This window comes from Phoenix dactylifera, unplaced genomic scaffold (genome assembly GCF_009389715.1).
Source record: "Phoenix dactylifera cultivar Barhee BC4 unplaced genomic scaffold, palm_55x_up_171113_PBpolish2nd_filt_p 001531F, whole genome shotgun sequence".
In the NCBI taxonomy this organism is placed as follows: domain Eukaryota; kingdom Viridiplantae; phylum Streptophyta; class Magnoliopsida; order Arecales; family Arecaceae; genus Phoenix; species Phoenix dactylifera.
This window is the reverse complement of record NW_024068840.1, coordinates 207-5,686: the sequence shown is the minus strand read 5'-3', so window position 1 is coordinate 5,686 and position 5,480 is coordinate 207. Positions and strand designations below refer to the sequence as shown.

Below are 5,480 nucleotides of genomic sequence, written 5' to 3'. Positions count from 1 at the left end.
GAGCTGGTTCAGCAGACCCTGCCTTGGAGGACTTACCTATGTGAGAAGTGTTGTATAGGCCGTGACTAGGAGTTTGGCTAACCCTAATAAACTTCTCATAAAAAATTAAAGTACTAAGCGCAGAGCCTTTAAATGGCGTTGACCGCATAAAGACCCAATTGATCCGTACTGTATATGATCAGTAGAAGTCTGAGTCAAATGATTTAATTAAAGGTCTAATCCACTATGGTTCCATCAGATAAATACTATCAACACTAAGTGAGGTTCAAGTCCATAGGACACTTCACCCATTACACAATATATGTTGCCCAGATATTCTACTATATGATTTTTAAAAAAATTAAATCTTTTGTGGGGGATTGTTGGAGTTTTAATTTAAAAAAAGATTTAAATTTTTCTTATCTCCTAACCTTTAGTTATTTTAAATGTTTTCAAATACTTTTTTGTGAGATGCCTCTTTCATCGCATCTCTTCGGTCTTCCGATAGAGTCTATAAATAGACTCCTCGAGGATTAATCTAAATCCAATCCAATCTCTCTCTTTCTTTCTCACTGATACTGTTTTTCGAGAGTTTCTTCCACAAATAGAATTTTTTTCACTTTTCAACTTTCAACTTTCTTTTTTTTCTTCTTTTTTATCTTTTTTTCTTTTTGGGCAACTGAAGAAGTCGGTTGGATCAAGCTTTCCAGCGATCATGATCGTTAGAGGAGGATCGGACTGAGCCGAGTTGTTGTACCTTGGGGACGAGATCGCCACAAACTTGCATGTAGGGGCAAATCATGGTCTTAGGGCAGTGTATATCACACACCTTGATCCAAGCATGCTCTTTTCAATCTTTTGAATTTATTTTAGTAAATTATTCTTTTTATAATACTATTATAAAATAATAATATAATAGTTTTTAAGCAATTTATTTCCAACAATATTAAAAATATTAAAAGCGAATTAATTTTTGTTTGACTATTTTAATCGAAATAAAATAATAAGAAATATGGACAATTAGCTAGATGATAGCGTTCGATGATTTTGGGTGGGTCAGACCTAAGCAATTCGATCTGTAAATTATAGGGCATGGACTCGATCAGGATTAAGGTCGTTTAACATAGTTCATCAGCAGTAGGTTTCATGGACACTTGACAAAGTCGGATGATCGGTCCAATAGGCGACTCGGGCACCAGGATGGTTCAAGGTCGCTTTTTAGATATCAACTCAAGTTTGTAGATAAGGTCGACAGAACCTGATACTGAGTTCCATAGATCTTCTAGAGAGACAAAGTAGAAAGAGAAGAGGAAAGAGAGAAAGTAGGGAGAGGAGAGAGAAAGTAGAGAAAATAGAGAGAAAGTAGAGAGAGGAGAGAGAAAGTAGAGAGAAGAGAAGAGGAAATAATCCTTCTTTCTGTCTCTCTCTTCTTGCTTCCCTCTCGCTGGCAACAACAGCATGTGGCAGATGCGATGACCCAGCTTCCCTTGCCGACTGCGACCTCCGGCGACCGCAATCCTCGGCGAAACTCGGTGGCCGGCGGTGCTAAAATCTGGTGGAAGAAATCGAAATAGGGGTGCTCTGTTTCAGAAGAGACTTCGGCGATTGGCGGCTCAAAATCGAGGAATCCAAAGCCCAAAACACAAAAGAAGGAAGAGAAGAAGATGGAGAGCTCGTACCTAGGTCCGGCGACCTTTTTCGATGGAAAATAGTGGAAGACCCCTTCGTATTGGCTGCCATACAAGAGAGATCAAGATCCCCTCGGATCGAGCTCGGTCTGAGAGAGTTTGGCCCGGAGGATGTGGGAGATTTCCAAAAAGAGAATGGTGGATGAAGAGAAAGAGACGGCAACGCCGTTGGGGTATTTATAGGCCAACCAAGCCCTCCAATCGCCCGCCTACCCGCCCATGTCCGTGCCACCTAACCCAAGGCCGAAGTTCGCCGTCTACTAACGAGCGGGGCGTAGACGGCGTTGGGGTTGTCGCCAATGGTGATGCGAATATGCGGGGGTATATTCCTTGGCGTCGCTTCAGATATCCGAACGCCGTCCTGGATTCCGTTGGTCTCCCATATTTATGATCAAATGACAGAAGTAGTTGGCTAATGACTCATCGAATCCGATGCCAAAGATGGGAAATTGCAGCAATTTGACTTGGCAGTACAGTTCTCTAAAATAAGTTTTTTTTTTTTAAAATAAAAAATTTATAAAAAAATTATTTACAGTTTGGTAATAAGATTTGTCTTTAGTAAACAAACTAAAAAATAATTTTAATACGACAAAATAACTAAAAAAGAATTACATAATATTATAAAATAGAGCATAATAAAATATAATATGTATTAATACATAAATATATAATATAGTATATTATTGTAATATAATATAATATTATTATAATATAATAATATAATATTGTCTACTATAGTATAATAATATAATATAATTTGATATTATATAGCATAATATATCAATGTATTATGATATAATATAATATAAGAAAGGTATAAAGTATTATAATTATTATCATTATATATTCATATTATCTTTTTTTGTAATTATTATATTTTATCATGGGTATTTTGGTCCAAAAAGAAAAAAAATTTATAACTCAACACAAATTTCCGATGGGGCCTTAAAAGTGTTTTTCCGGTTTTGGAGCTTCTCTCAAAAAGCTGTTTTAGCTTTCTGGCAAATCTAAAATAGCTTTCCGATTTTTTTACCAAACATTCATATTCCATTTAAAAGTGCTTTTGGAGAATTTCTCGCTCTCTAAAAGCTAAGCTCTGCTAAACATGCCTTATACCCTAGTCACAATATTATGAGAATCGATGAAAATTTCTTAAATTATTTATAATTTTTCTCTTGACCAAATAATTCTATGATTTATTTTTCAAAAATAGATTTGTTCAGAACTCTTTAATTATTATTAAATTATAATTCTTTTTATTTATTATAAATTAATGATACTGTATATCACTTTTTTTTTGCTACCATTTGTTATTTTATCTCTTCTATAATTGTTTTAAAGTAATAGATTATAAAATATTTTTTTACTTTATATTTTAATTTTATTATTTTTCTGATTCTATATCATTCAAACTTTTTCCAATTTTTTGATGATTTTTTGAATTCAAAAGCATTATATCTAGACTAATTATTTTTAAATTCCAAACTTGTGACTACAATTTTACCTAAAAAATATACACATAGAAACCATAATTTTATTATTACTAGTCATTGCATGGTTATTCCCTGTTTATTGAAGTAAATTATTATCTTTCATATGGTATAAGACCTAAAAAAAAATATTTTATTTAAAGAAAAGCATCTATTCTATTTAAATAAATACTAAAAATTATGCTTTCACCATCGCATTGCATATGGTCCTAGTTTTGGAGATCCTAGCTCGGTCAGCTTGATCAGAACCTAATTTGGTTCAGAACTTAGATAATACATATTTTAAAATGCACTGTACTTCCAACAAACGTTCTTAATTTTCTTGGGTCCAAGGTCGATCTCCGATTCTATTGCCTTTCAATTTTGATATCGCAAAATTAATTTCACATTCAAAATTAAACCCAAAGTTTAGCTGTTCTAATCCTCGCCCGAGTAAAGGAAGTCCTGCATTTTAACTTTGAAAGTTACAAGGAGAAAGATATTCTTGCATTTCCTCAATATCATTAATCCTGCAAGTAGTAGGGGGCAAAAAAAAAAACTCCTTATCATGGTGTTATTTGGACTGCTTGACGTCTCAAGAGAGTAACGGACGAATAACCCTTGCTATACCGTTTATCCTCCTTGCTATACTGTTTATCTCAAGATTTGCGCGCCTTGTCTTATCCTCCTTGCTATACCGTTTATTGAGAGACACACAGCCGATCCTGAAAGATTTATGGCCGGCCCAACTGGATTGGAACACCTTCCAATAAATGTCAGTGATAGTTTTTTTGATGGCCTACATATCTCTCGCTTGGATACGACCTAAACTAATGGTTTCTTTGACTAATTTAGTTGGTGCCGGCACCACATGACAAGCTCGCTAGATGCTTTCCAATCTTATGAGTTATCTTTATACGCCACAGTGTACCTTCGTCATTTCTCAGCACGCGTACCACATATCTCGAGTGGGCTGTACTTTAACCTATCGATCCTATCTACTTAAAAAAAAAAAAAACCGCACACGTGAGAGGTAACCAAGACAGTGGCATCTTCTTCTCGTTAGTGGTCAAATGCTTATAAGTTAATTAAATATATAAGGGAGAAGATGGTGGTTGCTTTCATAATGATTATAAGTTAATTAACTCTCTGCATGTTTAGATAGAATCTGTGGGTTTATAGTATCTTAAATATGTAAAACAAAACATGCATCCTGCTGAATGGCGCAATTCATGCATCAGTTTTATAGTTAAATATATCGATATGTTACGATTAGTGGCTTGGCCAACCTTCAGCTTATCCATGATCTTCAGAAAAGACATGCAGACCGATGAATTAAATATATCGATATGTTACGATTAGTGGCATGGTTCATGCGCCAACTTTTGTAATTAAATATATCGATGGGTTGTGAATAATGCCTTGGCCATCCTTTAAGAAACCCATAATTCTTAAAAAGACCAGAAAGAGAAGCAATATGGAGGTGATGGCATCCATGCCACCTCGATCTTATCAAATTTTATTTTATTTTTGTGGTTATAATAGTTGCAGCAATCTTGGGGGAAGAGCTAGAAGGGCCAGGCATGCTGCATGCAATTGCGACCCATTAGAACTCGAGTTGGCGGGGTCTGACCAGGGCCCAATAAAGATGAAACCAGACCGGTCCGGTCGGGTCCGACTCGTTTGGGTTGGGAAAACGAGGGAAGGCGTCGGCGTTAGACCTCTCGGGTTAACGCCATGTGCAGCCCTCTCGAAGCCATATATAACGCTATCTTTGCGAACCGAGTTCTTTCTTGCAATAAACCCTAGACATTAGAATTTTACCTCGCGAATTATTCCTGCAGAAGAAATTAACGCTCATTTCAACTAAATCTCTTCTTCTTCTTCCACCACTTGATCTGCTCGTACTCCCCTTTTCCAGTCTCCCCATTCTTTGAATTCTCCTTGCCGAACGTCATTAAATAAAATAGGGTTTTTCATTGTCTTGCTTTTTGTGTCAAAATAGAAGAGTTAGCCGAGCGTTTTCCAGTAAGGCAACGAGCTGAATTAGAAGTAGAGTGCTACTTGTGACACTCTTTGAAGACGTGTTTTTTTTCTTAATTCGAGCAAGTTTTTGCTCCTATGCGAAGTTTAACTTGAGTTGGTCCAGGAGGATTGCCACGAATTTGAAGGGGTTGAAGATTTGCTTTATCTTGTAGTTGTATCACGTACGAGCTAGATCATGTTATATAATAACAAAATGACAGATATCCAATGAGAACTACAAAAGATTCCGTGTAAATAAATATGAGCAGGCCAAACGTAACCACGCTTACCGTCGAGCCAGCCTGCCATTTGCGAGTTC

General features: G+C 36.0%; 1 long non-coding RNA gene across 1 annotated transcript; it reads right to left on the bottom strand.

The window, feature by feature from the left end:
• Positions 1 to 1,308: 1,308 nt before the first annotated feature.
• On the bottom strand, positions 1,309 to 1,834 carry LOC113463001. The gene is made up of 2 exons (XR_003386487.2): positions 1,659 to 1,834; positions 1,309 to 1,531 (listed from the first exon to the last, which is right to left on the bottom strand). It is a non-coding gene; the product is annotated as an uncharacterized LOC113463001 (long non-coding RNA).
• Between the last annotated feature and the right edge of the window lie 3,646 nt (positions 1,835 to 5,480).